At 40.9% G+C, this 17,017-nt stretch overlaps 1 protein-coding gene across 4 annotated transcripts in view; it reads right to left on the bottom strand.

Annotated features, from left to right (window-relative positions):
* The window catches only part of PLAC1 (placenta enriched 1), a 198,748-nt gene that overhangs the window by 58,565 nt on the left and 123,166 nt on the right, over window positions 1-17,017 (bottom strand). For 2 of the 4 annotated variants that reach the window (XM_079764325.1, XM_079764322.1), the window contains exons 2-3: window positions 4,865-4,913; window positions 1,218-1,276 (exon numbers count right to left, since the gene is read on the bottom strand). The exons of 1 other annotated variant lie outside the window; for it this stretch is intronic. The gene's annotated coding sequence lies outside the window, so the exon portion shown is untranslated. The remainder of the gene's footprint in view (window positions 1-1,217; window positions 1,277-4,864; window positions 4,914-17,017) is intronic. One more of the 4 variants, XM_079764324.1, reaches the window with a different exon arrangement.

Below are 17,017 nucleotides of genomic sequence, written 5' to 3'. Positions count from 1 at the left end.
TGACATGTCAGTATTCCCCTAGTGCTCCATGCAGTCAGAAATGATGATGGCACAGATGACTATCATCATAACTTACTACAATATAGAGCAAGAAACTACACATGGAATGGTAGTAGGTTGGGTCTTGTTTTGTCACTGGAAGGTGAGCAGCTGCTCAGCAGATGGTAGTGGATTCACTGGATGGGGATTGGATTATAGTCAAAAGGGTCTAAGAACTATGTAAACCTGTAGGAGATTCATACCACAAGTCCAGTCCTCCTAAGTGGCTGATGTCTTCATGAGAGGCCAGGTACCTGATGGGGACAGACTAAGTATATATCGGCTTGCTTACCTGAGTCTACAGTCAACCTCCTTATGCTCGCCCATGTTAATCCAAATAGTAGCTATTAATTCTCTGCCAACCACAGGTCCCATTGTTCTTTTACAAAAATATTAAATAATCCCAACACAAGTCATTCTGAGGCCATTTCCCCCTGGCCTCTTGTGTTTTGAATAGACAAGGTCTTTCTGTAATCTTTAATACTATTGTTAACCATAGCCCACCATTTCTTCTTCTGAACCCATTTCCAATGTTTGAGCCTTCATACAAAGGGTTGCAAAGCATAGATCTGATGCAATAATCCTATAGCACTTTCTTTTTTGAAAAACTTTTTTATTTGAAAATAAGAGTTTGTGTAGTATATTTGAAGGAGCACTGGATCTGCAGTTCTAGTTCCTTCATATAGTTCCTCCTCACCTTTTTTAGCCTCACCTCTATCAGAGATAACAATCCGTACTCTGCTTATCTAACAAGCATCTTGCAATATTCAAATAAGATAGTGAGTATATAAATTGTTTACTATAAAGTATTAGACAAACAGAAGATTTAATAACCATTATTTCATTTGTTTCAAATCAGCTCTATGAACTACACAAATTCTCATTGTTCTGCCATTCACTCGCTTCCTTGCTTGAACTTTCTTTCTCATTCAGAAAACATTTATTGAGGCCATATTATTACAATGAATTATATGTAGTTCAAGTGAGTGCTTACAAAATAAAAAACAGGCTTAGAAAAATAAAATAACACTTCAAAACTCACACTGCTAGGTGGCAAAGAAGTGGAAAACTTTCCCTTTCCACTCTTCCTCCTCCTCCTAGACCAGATAGTTTTCCATTATTCCACATTGCCTGCCTCAGAACATTCTCCCTATTGGAATAAAAAAAATGTTACTCACTTATGAAAAATAAATCCTCGACCCTTTGAGACCTCAAAGGCAGTTGGTCCTGTTTTCTCCTGTGAACACATAAGTGGGAATGGGAAGGGGATAGAGAGAAGATGAGGCAGGTTTCTCAGACTTGACTCCTCTATGTCTGAACTGCTCAAGTTGTATATGGCTTTCAGAAAATGGCTGAATACATTTATTCTCTCTCTTTCCCCACCCCCCTTTTCTAAATTGCAAGTTGTAAAAATGTGTCACCCCCAAATTCACCAGGTGTCTCCAACTTTCTAATTGATCAAGGCAGACTCCTTCCTAGCCAAGAGCCTGGAAATATTTATCCAAATTTTAGTTTTACTGAATTAATGCCTTAAGCTGGTGAGCAATCCAACTGAAGGTCAATGTTTGTTTCCTAAAGTTGCCCAGTGTCTGTGTGGTATTCAGACCTAAACATGATGACTTTACTCCAGATTGCAAACTCCCCAGAGTGCACTCTGGAGATGGAGGCCAGCCCACATTGTTTTCTGATCAGTCAGCATAAATGATTCTCTCTTTAGAGTTCAAGGTGGGCTCAGAATTAAAGCTGTCTTGAGATAAAGCAGATCAGCCCCCTTCACCCCTGGGGGAAGGCCCCTGAGCTGGGGAATGTGAAAGGCCTCTCTGGTCAGGGGAGACATCTGCTCCCCTTGGCTTTGGGCTATACCCAGTTGGCAGATGAAGCTCTCTGTAAGTGCTGGCCAGACCAAAATGGTGCCAAGGCAGCCACATTGTTGTTTAGCAAAAAGGAAAGAAAACATTTGCAAATCCTGTCTTGGTGCTGAGCAGGGACAGCCTGCTGCTTTTCCTCATGGGTCCACAGTGAGCCAGCTCCTAACTGATCAGAATGGTTCCCTGAAACAAATGCATTTGAAAGATATTTTCCATCCCTCCCCCCCAAGGGAAATTCTTGTGTTTAGTCATCCTTACTACAAGGGCTGAGTCAGCAAACTCTGCTTTAACCACAGCTGCTTTCAAAGGGTAAGCCAAGAAGATCAGTCAGTCGAGTAAGGAAGCTTGGCTAAACCTCTTATACAACCCGAGCTCCAAAATCAGATTGATAAATTGGAGGAATTTCAAGTTGGACACTGCTCAACACCTTTGAGTCCTTCTAAGTGGGTCTCAATTACTTTCTAGTATGTTGGTACTACGGAACATTCCAAGAACTCAAGGGGACAACAGTTTGAGTGCCTTGAGAGACCAATATGGTGCAGTGGCATGATCTGTTGGCCTAGGACTTAAATCCTGTCTGCTAATAATTAGCTACATTGTTCCCTCTCTCTGGTTCTTAGCATTCTCCTCCTTAAAATCAAGGCCTGGATAAAATGACCTTAAGGACTCTTTTTGTTCTGGTGGTCTACGAGACAATCTAGGGCAGATGGCCAGCTATTCTTTTATTCTTTCCCCAATTTACCAAGGAAAGACACTATCTGTTTTGAGAATGTGGCCCAAAATTTTATCCATCTGTGGTAAAAATGTCTTCCCTGAGTCTAAATACAATCTCTTTTCTCTTGCTTGGGCCTCTGTAACACATGGAGAACCCCCAGGAAACATTGTTTTCTAAAACTCCTTTGTCAACTTCAAGAGCCTTCAAATCTGAGTTCTGTTAAGTCCTCTGCAAGCAAGGGAGACAACTGGTTAGGTTTAAATAACCAAATTTGTCCTGTCATCAGATAGCTTTTCACCCTTTTGGTTGCTATCACTGATGTGTGACCCTAAGAAGACTAAGATTGGGATAAACTAGCTATTAATTGGAAAGTTAGCACTGTGGAAAGGAGAATGTTACATATTCCAGATCAGACACCTCACAAAAGTTGTCCTAGATCACAGAGAGTATTGTACGCATGAGAGAGAATAGCATATTAATGACATTAATAGTATATTAATGACATTCTCACTCCTGGATACATACCTGGATTTGTGTGCCCAACCATGAAAACAGTTAATATTTACTGAACATTTAATGTGCATGTGCTGGACATTGTTCTAAGCACTTATGCATTTGACATCATTTAATCCTCATAATAGTAAAGTTATTATTCATATTTTACAGATTAGGAAACTGAGGCAATAGAGGTGAATTAACTTCTCAAGGTTAAACAGCTAGCTAGCAGGAGCACTGATATTCTAACCCAGGAATGCTGGTTTAGGAATCTTCTCTGAACTATCATGTTTCTGAGTGGGGCCATCTTCCTGGGAGGACTGAGATGGAACTGATTCTGGTTTCTGTAAGGACTGCCTGCACTCTGCCTGACTCATATTCCTGTAACACCTTGTGAGGTTCCACTGCCTACCTTGGTTTCTATGGCATTCTTCCATAGAGAAAAAAAAGCTTCCTCATGCAGAGCTGCCAAGTGTTGACTTTATGACACTGGAAATTTGTCATGTTTTCCTCTTGAAAGGGTATCATAGGGAAAGAACATTATATAAAATGGGTTTATCCAAATTAAAGAAAGTGTTGGAAACTGGCCACATTCCTCTGTGCTAATAAATTAATTGTATTTGTCAAATGTCAGTTTGGGGAGAATTTATAGCTTGTCTAGTCAAAGTCCCTCATGTTACAGATGAGGACACTGAAGCTGAGAAAGAGAAATTATATACATGTGGACTGAGGGTTACAGGGTTTTAAAAACTTGGTAAAGGGACAGAAATTACAGAGTTGGCCTAATTTATAATTCCCTTTTTAGCTAACTCTAAGGGAATCAGAAGGAGGAATTCACCCACACCAGAGCCACTTTTTCCTGTGGGCTATCCCAGATCTTGCATAACCGGGGCTCCATAAGTATGAGCTTCACATGCCATGAGATACCAAACCAACTACCACAATCAAATGACCAAGATCTATGGCTAAATGGTAATGTCCCTATAACTTTTTTTAAAACACCAGACCTGCTTACAAAATGGATCCCACACTAATAATAAAAAATGACTTTGGGCAACACCATTCTTGTGGAAAAGAAGCTGATCAAAGACTTTGGACAGATTACTATGATTCAAAGATTCTTCTAAAAGCATAATATAATGAAAGCTGAATGGAAGTATCTTACTTTTCAATTTTGAATGTGCAGACATTATAGAGATATTTTCAAGCCAAAAGGATTGTAAAGTATTATTTTAAAATAAATTTTATGGTAGTATAAATTTTCACTGATCTCAACACAAGAGTCAATATGGAAAATCATAAAGAAGGACCTGAGGAGTTGTATGTGGTTAAAGCTGCCCAAGAATTTGCCTTAGGGAACAGTATATTAATGACTGTTTTCAAAGAAATAGTAGATCCCCTCCCATTCCCCAGTGTCAGCCCACAATGTATTTTCCAGTTTCTTCCTCCTAAACTAAAAAAAAAAAAAAAAAGTACCAGAGTTTAAAAATAAATGGTACAGAATTAGAGATCTTGCCTGGTTTGCCTGCACTAAGCAGATACACAGTTAAACCTTATTAAGTGTTATGTCTCCTATGTGCAAATATAGCTAGATTTGCACAGATTGGTAAAAGCCCTACATCATGTTTTTGGGTATAGTCTCTTACTGTCTACTAACTTTCCTATGTGGTAAAGCTGGCCATACACCATCTTATAAATAACCAAATGAACTCCCCTTCATTTTATAGGGTGGCTAAAGCCTGCTTACCTTTCACAATCAGCCAGCCTCTTAATTCATCCCAGGTTGCAGCTGGGCTCTAGGAAAGTGGAGGAGGTTTGATTTAGGAGGGTGGGAGAGGGATGGGGGCATGTATGCACATGTGTGTGGCACACACAATTACTGTTGAAGATTTTTTAAAAATAGGTAGTCAATAATTTTAAACTAGAAAAAAAAAACACACCCTGCTTTTGTAATGTTAGGGAATGACATTTCATTGCAAAAAAATAAATGATTTGGTCATTACCATTTCATGGTTGCTGGCAACCAACCTCCTCTGCTTTCTAACAATTTCCATTTTAGGCACTGACAGGCCCTTCAAAGTGATTCAGCCAAATATCCACCCGACGTTGCGTATTTGGCAGTTTCATACTGAGAAATCTGGGGCCTCTGGGCAAAAATGTCAGAAAGGGCTCCCTCCTCCTTTGTCAATTGCGAAACAAACAGCTCACCATAAACAGTCACTAGGGGCTCCTTGGGCAGCCATGCTGAAGGAAAGGGAAGGAGCGGAAGTTGTTGGCAGGGGCTGCTTCCTTGGCTTCAGTTCTTGCTCTCACTCTCCCTTGCTGCTTGCACTTTTCCTGAAGGCCAGCACTGCCTCAATAATTAACCGTAACTAAGGTGAGGCACAGCTCTTGGGCAAGTAGTCTGATGGAAAGCATTGGGCAGAAATGGAATTCATGGGGACATGATTTTCTGAGGCTGTATGGTCTAAGAATATTTTGGAAGCTCACCTTATTGAATTGACTGAACCTATAAGCAGGCTGTCACCATGGATCTTCATTGGGCAACTGTGGGGCTGAGTGGGTGGGAAGCCCGGGTGGGGTAATTTTGTGGGGAAGAGAGGCTCAGGGACTGTGCAGTGCAAGTGGGTTCCAGGTTGGTCTCTGGAACCCACTTGCATCTCTGGGCCCCTAAGCAACCACAAGGCCTAGAGCACTTTGGTTTGTTCAGTGGGAATAAAAGGTAGAAAAACTCCCAGGTAGTCCTTTGTCTGACCAGCTACTTTAAGAGTTTGATTCCCCAAAGTCCTTTCACACACATTTCTTTCAGCCTTAAAGACTACCCCCCAATTCTGGTTCTTTAAGCAAATGGTCCCCCTCTCTTCATTTAGAACTCACTCTAAATGTCAGGATACCTGGGCAAGGTCATCCTCACTCCTTAGCCCAGGATTCACTTGTATTTTCTCTTTCATAGAACTTGTTTTTCTCCTCAAAACACTCTTTACTATTTGTAAGTATGAATTTATTTGCATGTTTGCTTATTACTCATTTCTCCTATGACATAGTAAACTCCATGAAGGCCGGGGACACTTTTGTTTTATTCAACACTGTACTCCTAATGCCTATCATAGTGCTTGGCACATAGTAGATTCTCAATCAGTATTTGTTGAGTGATGTTCTGCTTACTAGTCCATTCTTGAGAGCGGGAAGAAGCATGCTTTAAAAAGTAGGCTTAGTGTCTCTACACATAGGTCTCTCCCTAAAAGCTTCTTGCAGTCTTAACTATTGCAACTTGTCTAACTGGAAAGGAAAGCTAGTCCTCAGCTGTCTCCTTTCCCTGTCTACTTCCTATTTCTTCTTTAAAAAATATATTTTATTGATTTCTTACAGAGAAGAAGAGAGAGGAATAGAGAGTTAGAAACATTTATGGGAGAGAAATATCGATCAGCTGCCTCCTGCACACCTCCCATTGGGGATGTGCCCGCAACCAAGGTACATGCCCTTGACTGGAATCGAACCTGGGACCCCTCAGTCCACAGGCCAATGCTCTATCCACTGAGCCAAACCAGTCAGGGCCCATTTCCTACTTCTTACATGGTTCATGATGCCCAGGATTTGGGTACCAGGGCCAGGCAGCTTTTTGGTCAGACAGTTAACGCTGGGGATTTGCCAAACAGAATTGGCTCTTCTAGCAGTGTATTAAAATGTCACTTGAGGGGAGGGGGGGTCATATCAGTATACTTAATGATTATAATTGAGTTTACCTTCTCTTCTCTTTGGGAGCTATTTTAAAGAAGTTATTTAGATCCCCTGCCTGAAAACAATAGCCAACATTCTCAAAGCTACTAATAAAGTCAAGTTACTATTATGTCTGAAAATTGCCCTCCATTCAGTTTGCCAGCCTTCCTTCTGGGAGCCTTTCAAAAGGCTGTCTGCTATATTAAATGAGGGCCACCACCATCCAGATGCTGAACAACCCAGCTCAGTTTCTCTTCCTTTAAAATTAAGGAATGAAGGTAGATGAGTTACAGATCTCCAACATTTGATCATTCTTTCCAAAGGGTTACCATACCTTCTGTTCCCTTTCTTCCTGTCACTAGCTGTGACAACATGTGTGCTTGTTTAGTTTAGAAAAGTATGGAAGGCCCTGTCTATGCTTTATTACACTTTTGAATGGCAACCCATTTATTTCTGCTATAATATATCCTTCCTAATACCACCAAGAAAGGTTCTTTCCCATCCTAATTTTAAAATATTAATTATCTTAACTATGAAAATCTTCTAAAAAAGTCTATCAAAATTTAAAATATGTTTCTTTCAGGCTGAAGTTCCACTGCTTGGAATTGAATATATATATCCTATCTAATAAAGAGGGAATATGAATATGCAAATTAACCATCACACTGTAACAGGGACCTGAGGCTGTGTGGCACTGGGCCGGGGCAGGGGACCTGAGGCTGTGCCCCCCTGCCTGGTGGGGTTTGACAAGGGACCTCAGGCTACACCACCCGCCCCGGCGCCAAGCCAGGGGACCTCAGGCCGCACCCCCTGCCTGGCAGGGCTTGACGGGGGACATCAGGCTGCGTCCCCCACCCAGAAGAACTTGATGGGGGACCTCAGGCCACACACCCCCAGCAGGGCTTGACAGGGGACCTTAGGCTGCGTCTCCCGCCTGGTGGAGCTTGATGGGGGACCTCAGGCCACACCCCCTGCCACAGAGCTGGGCGGGGGGACCTGAGGCTGTGCCCCCTGGCCTGGGCCAGGGGACCTCAAGGTGTGCCCCCTGGCCCGGGCCAGGGGAACTCAGGCCATTCCCCCCACCCTGGTGCCGGGCCAGGTGACCTGAGGACGCAGTTCCCACCCAGCAGGGTTTGATGGGGGTGGAGCCAGCCAGGTCTGGATCTAGCCCAATGGGGGTGGGGCTGGCCGGGTCTGGGTCTCGCGTGATTTCGAGGCACACGTGGGTGGGCGGGGACTTGACTCTGGTTCCCGTGGCGTGCCACAGGCTCTGACAGAAGGAAGATTTTCATATACATTTTACTAATTTTCTTTCATTTCTGACACTTCTATTATAGAGAAAGGGCAAATAGCAATATTAAAATATTTCCTCTAATTTCCTTTTAATGTGCATGAATTTTGTGCACCGGGCCACTAATATATATATATATATATATATATATATATATATATATATATATGCAAAGATATCTATATACCCAGAGTGTTCACTGAATAGTTGTGCTCTCACAGACTAGAAGCCTAAGTAACCATAAGAAGGGTTAGATCTATATGTATTGTCAAGGAAAGATCATGATGTCCTAAATAAATAAATCCAAGTCCAGCACAATAGGATACCATATGTCTTTAGAGTCTGTCAATTCCTCCTTCCAGTGATTTCACAAAATTTTTGCTTTTGTTCCCTTTCATTGGTTCATCCTCCTAACTGGCTCCCTGGTCCCAGGGTCTCTCTCTCCAGTTAATCTTTCTCATCAACTGGAATGAACATTCTAGAACATCACTTTTGTCAGTTATCTTTATTGCCAGAGGGAGAGTCCCAAGTAACCAAGCCATTGCAATTACATAGGCAGGATGATGGAGTGTTTCCGTGCTCTGCAATTAAGGGAGACCTGGATTGCAAGGTGGGTTTCACCACTGAATAAACTTAGGGCAAATTATTTAACCTTTCTTTTTTTTTCATTTGTTTATTTTTACCTTTATTATTTTTTATTTTTTAAAATTTCTTTATTGATTAGGTATTACGTTTTTTTTTTACTATTAGCACATGCTAACTTTACCTTTATATAAAGTTTTATATTATTTTATTTATTTATTTATTTGCATTTTAATTTCTTTATTGGTTAAGGTATTACATATTTGTCCTCATCCCCCCATTACCTTCCCAACCCCCCCCCCCTCATGCCCTCACCACCCTGTTGTCTCTGTCCACTGGTTAGGATTATATGCATGCATACAAGTCCTTTGGTTGACCTCTCCCCCTTACCCCTCCCCTCCCCTACCTTCCCTTAGGTTTGACGTTCTGATCGATGTTTCTCTGTCTCTGGATCTGCTTTTGTTCATCAGATTATGTTGTTCATTATTTTCCATAAATGAGTGAGATCATGTGATATGTATCTTTCTCTGCCTGGCTTATTTCACTTAGCATAATGCTCTCCAGCTCCATCCATGTTGTTGCAAATGGTAAGAACTTTTTTGTACCACAGCGTAGTATTTGATTCTGTAGATGTACCACAGTTTTTTAATTCACTCATTAGCTGATGGGCACTTAGGCTGTTTCCAAATCTTAGCTATGGTGAATTGTGCTGCTATGAACATAGGAGTGCATATATCCTTTCTGATTGGTGTTTCTAGTTTCTTGGGATATATTCCTAGAAGCGGGATCACTGGGTCAAATGGGAGTTCCATTTTTAGTTTTTTGAGGAAACTCCATACTGTTCTCCACCGTGGTTGCACCAGTCTGCATTCCCACCAGCAGTGCACAAGGGTTCCTTTTTCTCCGCATCCTCTCCAGCAATTGTCGTTTGTTGATTTGTTGATGATAGCCATTCTGACAGGTGTGAGATAGTACCTCATTGTCATTTTGATTTGCATCTGTGGGATGATTAGTGACTTTGAGCATGTTTTCATATGCTTCTTGGCCTTCCTTCTGTCTTCTTTCAAAAAGTATCTATTTAGGTCAGTTGCCCATTTTTTATAGGATTGTTTATCTTCCTTTTGTTTAGTTGTATGAGTTCCCTGTAAATGTTGGAGATTAAACCCTTATTGGAGATATCATTGGCAAATATGTTCTCCCATACAGTGGGCTTTCCTGTTGTTTTGTTGAGGGTTTCCTTTGCTGTGCAAAGGCTTTTAATTTTGATGTAGTTCCATTTGTTTCTTATCTCTTTAGTTTCCATTGTCCTAGGAGCAGTATCAGTGAAGAAATTGCTTCGGCATATGTCTGAGATTTCTAAGCCTGTGGATTCCTCTAGTATTTTTATGGTTTCCTGTCTTATGTTTAAGTCCTTTATCCATTTTGAGTTTATTTTTGTGTATGGTGTAAGTTGGTGGTGTAGTTTCATTTTTTTGCATGTATCTGTCCAATTTTCCCAACACCAATTATTGAAGAGACTGTCTGGACTCCACTGTATGCTCTTGCCTTCTTGATCGAATATTAATTGGGCATAGTGGTTTGGGTCGATTTCTGGGTTCTCTGTTCTATTCCATTGATCTATATGTCTGTTCTTGTGCCAGTATCTGGCTGTTTTAAGAACAGTGGCTTTGTAATACAGCTTGATATCTGGTATTGAGATCCCACCTACTATGTTCTTCTTTCTCAGGATTGCTGTAGCTATTCGGGGTCTTTCTTTAAAATCCCAGATGAATTTTTGGAAAGTTCGTTTTAGGTCTGTGAAATATGCCATTGGTATTTTAATGGGGATTGCATTGAATCTGTAGATTGCTTTGGGTAGTATGGACATTTTGATGATGTTGATTCTAGCAATCCATGAACACTGTATGTTCTTCCATCTGTTTATGTCTTCCTCTATCTCTTTTTTTTCAGTGTCTGTAGTTTTTCACATATAGGTCTTTTACCTCCTTAGTTAAGTTTATTCCTAGGTATCTTATTTTTTTTGGTGCGATGGTAAATGGGATTGCTTTTTTAGTTTCTCTTTCTTTAAGTTCACTATTGGTGTAAAGAAATGCCATAGATTTCTTGGCATTAATTTTGTATCAAGCTACATTGCCAAATTCATTTATTAAGTCTAATAATTTTTTTTTGATGGAGTCTTTAGGGTTTTCTATGGACATTATCATGTCATCTGCAAATAAGGACAGTTTTAATTCTCCTTTTCCCATTTGGATGCCTCTCATTTCTTCTTCTTGTCTGATTTCAATGGCTAGAACTTCCAGTACTCTGTCGAACAGGAGTGGTGAGAGTGAGCATCCCTGCCTTGTTCCTGTTATTAGGGGAAATGGTTTTAGTTTTTGCCAATTGAGTATGATGTTGGCTGTGGGTTTGTCATATATGGATTTTATTATGTTGAGGTATGATCCTTCTATTCGCACCTTGCTGAGAGTTTTTATCAAGAAAGGGTGTTGGATTTTGTCAAATGCTTTTTCTGCGTCAATTGATATGACTATGTGATTTTTTAATCTCAATTTGTTTATGTGATGTATCATGTTTATTAATTTTCAGATATTGTACCATCCTTGCATCCCTGATATAAATCCTACTTGGTCATGGTGTATGGTCTTTCTGATGTATTGCTGGATCCAATTTGGTAGAATTTTGTTGAGGATTTTGGCATTTATGTTCATGAGGGATATTGGCCTCTAATTCTCTTTCATTGGGTTGTCTTTATCTGGTTTGGTATTAGGGTAATACTGGCTTCATAGAATGAGCTTGGAAGTGTTCCTCTTGAATCTTTTGGAATAGTCTGAGGAGGATAGGTCTTAGTTCTTCCTTGAATGTTTTGTATAATGCCCCTGTGAAGCCCTCTGGCCCCAGGCTTTTGTTTGCTGGGAGCTTTTTGATGACTGCTTCAATTTCTTCCATAGTTATTGGCCTATTGAGATTTTTAGAATCTTCCTGATGGAGTTTTGGAAGGTTGTATTTTTCTAGGAATATGTCCATTTCTTCCATGTGTCTAGTTTATTGGAGTAGAGTTGTTCATATTATTTTTTAACAATCCTTTTTATTTCTGTGGGGTCTGTTGTAATTTTGCCTCTTTCATTTCTGATTTTGTTTATTTGGGTCCTCTCTCTTTGCTTCTTGGTGAGCCTGGCTAGGGGTTCATCAAGCTTGTTTATCCTTTCAAAGAACCAGCTCTTGGTTTTATTGATCTTTTTTTTTTGTCTCTATGTCATTTATTTCTGCTCTGATCTTTATTATCTCCTTCCTTCAGCTCACTCTGGGCTTTTCTTGTTGCTCTCTTTCTAATTCTTTGAGTTATAGAGTTAGATGATTTATTACCATTTTTTTCTTGTTTTTTTGAGGTAGGCTTGTAGAGCTATAAACTTCCCTCTCAGGGCTGCTTTCATTGTTTCCCATAGATTTTGGATTGTTGTGTTTTTATTGTCATTAGTTTCCAGGATGTTTTTAATTTATTTTGTGATCTGATTGGTAACCCAATCATTATTTCATAGCATGCTATTCAGCTTCCAAGTGTTTGAGTTTTTTGGATTGTTTTTATTGTAGTTTGTTTCTAATATTGTGCCATTGTGGTCTGAGAAGATGCTTGGTATGATTTCAATCTTCTTGAATTAGGGGAGACTTTGCTTGTGACCCAATATGTGGTCTGTCTTTGAAAATGTCCCATGTGCACTTGAGAAGAATGTATATTCTGTGGCTTTAGGGTGAAATATTCTGAAGATGTGATTTAAGTCCATCTGATCTAGTGAGTCATTTAGGATTGCTGTTTCTTTGCTGATTTTTTGTCTAGAGGATTTATCCAGTGATGTCAATGGTGTATTAAAGTCCCCTACTATGATTGTATTGTTGTAAATCTCTCCCTTGATATCTTCCAGGAGTTTTTTTTTTTTTTAAATCAGGACTGCTTTCCTTCTTTCTTTCTTTCTTCTTTCTTTCTTTAAAATAAGTCTTTATTGTTCAGATTATTACAGTTGTTCCTCTTTTTTTCTCCCCATAGCTCCCCTCTACCCAGTTCCCACCCCACCCCATGCCCTTACCCTCCCTATTTTCCTTGTCCATAGGTGTTTTATTTTTGTCCAGTCTCTCCCCTCACCACCCACTCCCCCTTCCCCCCAATAATTGTCAGTCCAATCCCATTCTATGCCCCTGATTCTATTATATTCACCAGTTTATTCTGTTCATCATTTTTTTCACTTGATTTTTAGATTCTCTTGTTGATAGGTATGTATTTGTTGTCACTTTGTTGTTCATAATTTTTATCTTTACTTTTTTCTTCTTCCTCTTCTTAAAGAATACTCTTCAGCATTTCATATAATACTGATTTGGCGGTGATGAACTCCTTTAGGTTTTTCTTATCTGTGAAGCTCTTTATCTGACCTTCAATTCTAAATGATAGCTTTGCTGGGTAGAGTAATCTTGGTTGTAGGTTCTTGCTATTCATCACTTTGAATATTTATTGCCACTCCCTTTTGGCCTGCATAGTTTCTGTTGAGAAATCAGCTGACAGTAGTATGGGTACTCCCTTGTAGGTAACTAACTGTATTTCTTTTTTTTTTTAAATATATTTTATTGATTTTTTACAGAGAGGAAGAGAGAGGGATAGAGAGTTAGAAACATCGATGAGAGAGAAACATCGATCAGTTGCCTCCTGCAAACCCCCTACTGGGGATGTGCCTGAAACCAAGGTACATGCCCTTGACTGGAATCGAACCTGGGACCTTTCAGTCCGCAGGCCAACGCTCTGTCCACTGAGCCAAACTGGTTTCGGCTAACTAACTGTTTTTCTATTGCTGCTTTTAATATTCTCTCTTTGTCTTTTGCCCTTGGCATTTTAATTATGATGTGTCTTGGTATGGTCCTCTTTGGATTCCTCTTCTTTGGGGTTCTCTGAGCTTCCTGGACTTTTAAGTCTATTTCTTTTACCAGGTTGGGGAAGTTTTCAGTCATTATTTCTTCAATCAGGTTTTCAGTATCTTGCTCTCTCTCTTCTTCTGGCACCCCCATAATTCTAATGTTGGTACACTTCAAGTTGTCCTAGAAGCTCCTTACACTATCTTTATATTTTTGGATTCTTTTTTCTTGTTGCTTTTCTGGTTGGGTGTTTTTTGCTTCTTTGTATTTCAAATCTTTGACTTGATTCTTGGGATTCTCTAGTCTGCTGTTGGATCTCTGTATATTATTCTTTATTTCAGTCAGTGTATGCTTAATTTCTAATTGGTCTTTTTTCATATCCTTAAGAATCTCACTAAGTTTCTCAGAGGTTTCTAGAAGATTCTTGAGTAACCTTATAACTGTGGTTTTGAACTCTATATCCAGTCGTTTGTTTTCCTCCATTTCTTTCGTTTGTGACATGTTTCTTTGGCTCTGCATTTTAGCTGCTTCCTTGTGTTGATAAGGTGGCTTTGTGTGCTAGGTGTCCTATAGGGCCCAGTGGCTCAGCCTCCCCAGTCACCTGAGGTGGACACTCTTGGTGCACCCCTTTGTGGGTTGTGTGCACAGTCTTGTTGTAGTTAAGCCTTGATTGCTGTTGATATCACTGGGCCGAATTGACCTCCAGACCAATTGTCTGTGAGGACCAGTTGTGTCTATAATGGGAGAACTGCTGTGTTAGAGACACCCTTATGGCGCAGGACTTGCTTCAGTGGGGCTTTAGTGCTCACTGAGTCTGCTCCCTGATTGTGTCTCTTATGGATCTGAAGAGTTTTAATCTGGTGTGGTCTCACTTTGACCACTGGGTGCACTGCCCCCTGTCGGAGGCCACCCCATAGGAGCTACAGAGAGTTCTGCAGTTTCCTCCTCTTAGTTTGGGGTTTTAATGTGCCCAAATGAGGTGCCGCTGTGAAGCAATACAGGCTGCTGATGAGCCTTAGGCCTTCTTTGGGAAGCTCTGAGGTTCTTTGACCCAGCTGCAGTTTGTAAGGTTAGGTTGGAAAAGGCCAGGCCATTCATATGCAAACGCCTCTGCGCTCAGCTTGGGTGGGGTTGTAAATTGGGTGTGGCGTGGTCTCAGGGAATCACGGGGGAGTGCAAACAGCAATGGTTGCCCGTTAGCCCTGCCCTGGATAGGTCTCTGGGTCTTTGTGTCCCACGGCCCCATGCAGGAACAATGAACACCTCTGAGAGAAAGCTGCCCTTGTCTTCTGGCCCGATGCCAGACAGTCCAGTTTCTCTCTGTATGAGTCTGGGTCCCCAGAGTCTCACCCAGAACTGGAATTCAGAGCAGTCGGGAGTTTGTATCTCCCTCCCGATTGAAAAAGACCACAGCATACTCAGTTGCCAGCATGTTTCCGCATGCACCTCCGTACCTTCACTCTTCCCCACTTCTGCACCTCTGACCAGTCTAGATGTGCTTTTCTATTTCCTTCTTGTTGTAGAACTTCCTCTCATGCAGTCTTCCTGTGGTTCTGGATGATATCCATTTTTTCTTTTAGTTGTAGTTTTGATGTGGTCGTGTGAGACAGCAAGTTTAGGTATTTATCTATGCCGCCATCTTGGTTCCTCTCCTCTTCCAGGAGTTTTTTTTTTTTATGTGTTTGGGTGCTCCTGCATAGGGTGCATATATGTTTATCAGGGTTATATTTTCTTGTTGTATTGAACTCTTTAGTATTATGAAGTGGCCTTCCTTATCTCTTGTTATGGCCTTCACTTTGAGGTCTATTTTGTCAGATATAAGTATTGTTACCCCAGCTTTTTTTTTTTCATTTCCATTTGCCTGAAAGATATTTTTCCATCCCTTCACTTTGTCTGTGTGAGTCCCTTGTTCTGAGGTGGGTCTCTTGTAGACAGCATATATATGGGCCATGTTTTTTTATCCATTCAGCCACTCGATGTCTTTTGATTGGAGCATTTAGTCCGTTTACATTCAAAGTTATTATTGAAAGGTACTTGTTTGTAGTCATTTCTATTTTTGTGCCTGTGTTCCTTCTTACCTTTTTATTTCTTCTTTTTACAGCATTCCCTTTAGCATTTCTTGCATTGCTGGCTTGGTAGTGATAAACTCCCTTAGCCTTTTTTTGTCTGTGAAGCTCCTTCAATTTTGATTGATAATCTTGCTGGATATAGTATTCTTGGATTCAGTCCTTTGCTTTGCAACACTTTGTATACCTCCTTCCATTCCCTTCTAGCTTGATGTGTTTCTGTTGAGAAATCATTTGATAGTCTGATGGAGGAATCCTTTGTAGGTAACTCTCTGTCTCTCTCTTGCAGCCTTTAAGATTATCTCTTTGTCATTAACATTTGACATTGTAATTATGATGTGTCTTGGTGTGGGTCTTTTGGGATTCATCTTGCTTGGGACTCTCTGTACTTATGTAACTGTTTTCTTCCCCATATCTGGGAAGCTTTCTGTCATTATTTCTTCAAATAGATTTTCTAATTCTTGCTGCTCTTCTTGTCCTTCTGGCAGCCCTATTATACGTATGTTACTTCGTTTCATGTAGTCCCTAAGCTCCCTTAGGCTCTCCTCCTGCTTTTTTATTTTTTTCTCCAGTTGCTGTTCAGATTGAACTTGTTTCTCTACCTTATCTTCTAACTCACTAATTTGGTCTTCTGCTTCTTCTAGTCTACTGTGGAAACCTTCCATGGTGTTTTTGATTGTAGCTATATTACTTTTCATTTCTTCCTGATTCTTGCATAGGTTGTTGATTTTCTCATCCATCCAGTGTATGAATTGTACAACCTTTACTCTGAATTCTTTTTCTGTCATGGAGCATGCTTCAATTTCACTAATTTTCTTTCTTGGCTACTCCTCATTTTCTTTCCTCTGGGGATTGTGTCGTCTCCCCATTCTGACTATCACCAGAAGGTTCACACGTCAAGTTGTGTGGTCCTGGGCCATGTGCAGTGGGAGGTTCACACCCCCCGAGTGTCACTGAAGAGCTCCGACACTAAGATGTGTGGCTGCCATGGGTTGGTGGGAACCAGGTTCGCCCAGAGTCAGCTTTACCAGCACTCAGTGTGGCCTCATGTGCGCACCTAGAATCAGGGACCCCGCCTGCACTGCGCTGAAACAGAGACCCTGCTGGCATGTGCCCAAAATCAGAGCCCCTAGCACGTGCCAGGAGTCAGAGTTCCCTGTGCCTGCACCAAGAATCAAGTATCGGAGTCTCTGTTGCTTCGTGCAACCTTGCGCTGATAATCAGGGTCCCTGTGTGCACATGCACCAAGAATTGGAGTCACTGGCTCTTAGTGTGAATGCACTGGGAGTCAGGGATCCCAGGTGCATGAGATAAAAAACAGAGTCAAGTCACTGGTGCTTAGTGCTACCTC

The sequence above is a fragment of the Cnephaeus nilssonii genome (assembly GCF_951640355.1).
Source record: "Cnephaeus nilssonii genome assembly, chromosome: X".
Lineage (NCBI taxonomy): Eukaryota > Metazoa > Chordata > Mammalia > Chiroptera > Vespertilionidae > Cnephaeus > Cnephaeus nilssonii.
The sequence above is the reverse complement of the archived record's forward strand: the minus strand, read 5'-3'. Positions and strand labels throughout refer to the sequence as shown.